A 2,263-nucleotide genomic window follows, 5' to 3' on the forward strand; every position below is an offset into this window, starting at 1 on the left:
GGGATGAGCAGGCTGAAGACAGTCTGCGAGTCATCCAGCGCAATGCTTTAGAAGACCGTTCCATATCTGAGAAACAGCAGTGGGATGCAGCTATCCATTTCCTGGAAGAAACCTTGCAAACCCCTCTTCAGGATACTGGATCTGTAATTCGTGAGATGGTGGGGCCAAATTGGCAAGAAAGGTGGTTCTACTGGAAATCACGGTCTCCAGAACAGCATGTTCGAAGTGAAACCAAAACCGAACTGGAACGGCTGCTAAACATCACTGAGGAACATACAGCTTATCTTGCTAACGGAAGGATGGTGGAGGGAGACCAGCGATCGAGGTAGGTTGGGGGTGTGCTCTGCCGAGGGGGGCCTGCCTCCCAGAGGTGTCCGATTCCGGGGGGGGGGGGGGTCTGCCGGGGGGGCCTGCCTCCCAGGGGTGTCCGATCCCGGGTTGGGGGGGAGTCTGCCGGAGGGGCCTGCCTCCCAGGGTGTCCGATCCCGGGGGGGGGGAGTTCTGCCGGGGGTCTCTGTGCCAGGGGGGCCTGCCTCCCAGGGGTGTCTGTTCCCGGGGGGGTCTGCCGGGGGGCTCTGCCGGAGGGGCCTGCCTCCCAGGGGGGTCTGATCCGGGGGGGAGGGGGGGGGCGGTCTGCCGGGGTGGTTAGCGGGGGGGTCCGCGAAGGATGGTCAAGGAGGATGGGCTTCGGAGGTTCCCCTGCAGAATAGAAATCCGCTTCGGACTTTTATTCTGCAGGTCGCTTAGAGCGCAGATGCGGATCGGGCCAGAAGACAGTAAAGTGGGATTTGGCGGTAGAGTTCGGCGCGCGGTTCATTCAGTTGATTTAAATGCATGCTAATGCATTTAAATTGTCGGGCCACGGCCCGCGCCCGAATCGGGTGTCGGGAAAGCCGCGATCTGCTCGGAATCGGGAGCAGATCGTGGTATAGGCCCGACGCCCAACTTTACCGCAATTTCGCGCCCGAAAACGGGTGCAAAGTTTTGGTAAAATCAGGCCCACTATGGCTGCTGTCAGGAGTGTAACCCTGGACAATAGTTGGACATGGATCAAAAGGAATCCCTTGTGATTCTTGAAGGAAACAGCATGGAGGGAGGAGGTGAGTTGACTTGTGTGTGGTCTACAATGCGATGTAGTTATTGGAACCCTGCGATCTCTGTGAACCGCAAACACTATCCTGCTACTTTCAGATGTCCATGGGGCCAGAGATGTTTGCATTCATTAACACGGCACCAGTCAGCCTGTTTGACACTTGTGCAGATGCCCCTGTGACAGCCTGGAAGGAGGTGGAAGCAGGATCCTGTGGCCTTGGCTGCAATAAGCAGTGCCGACCTTGATTCGACACTTAGTCACAGCTTTTCCTGCAGCAAACATCTCAAGTCTGACACTGCATCCCTGGAGAAGCAGAACATTCTGGTGCTTTGGGATTCATTAAACTGCAGATAATTTATCCAGAACTTACAAACTCAGTGAGGGGCATCTATGAATATGACCTCCTCCTATATCTACACTTATGGGCGGCACGGTGGCACAGTAGTTAGCACTGTTGCCTCACAGCACCAGGGACCCGTGTTCAATTCCTGGCTTGGGTCAATGTCTGTGTGGAGTTTGCACATTCTCCCCGTGTCTGGATGGGTTTCCTCTGGGTGCTCTGGTTTCCTCCCACAGTCCAAAGATGTGCAGGTTAGGTGGATTGGCCGTGCAAAATCCTCCCTCAGTGTATCCAAACAGGTGCCGGAGTGTGGCGACTAGGGGAGTGTCTCAGCTACTTTGGGGGCGATTCTCCCAAAAGTGCTGAATTGGTGAGAAAACTGGTGTAAATCACGACTGTTTTTTTAATGCAACTTCAGACCCTAAACTCTCCACTCTGCAATGCAGAGGTCCCAATCGTGAATCTCATTAAAAACACGTGGTGGGGGGGGGGGGGGGGGGGGGGGGGGGGGGGGGGGGGGGGGGCTATTCACACCAGAGTCTGATAGCTCCGGAACTCTGCGCATGCGCAGTGGTCCCGATCTGTCAGTCTCCCCATTTGCTGACCAGCCTGGGACCTCCACAGTGCTGCCCCTCCAGCTCTCCCGACGCCACCACAGCCTGATCGCGGCACCCCCAACAATTCCTGGGCCAGCCCCGACCATCCCCCGTCTAGGAGCGTCCCAATGTCCAGCACCCCCCCCATCTCAGCAGACCCCCCCGACGGGAGGGGACCCCCCCCACCCCCCCAGGAGAGCACCCCCCTCCCCAGCCCGCCCCGATCTCTGGCCT

The sequence above is a fragment of the Mustelus asterias genome, chromosome 1 (genome assembly GCF_964213995.1).
Source record: "Mustelus asterias chromosome 1, sMusAst1.hap1.1, whole genome shotgun sequence".
Taxonomy (NCBI): Eukaryota; Metazoa; Chordata; class Chondrichthyes; order Carcharhiniformes; family Triakidae; genus Mustelus; species Mustelus asterias.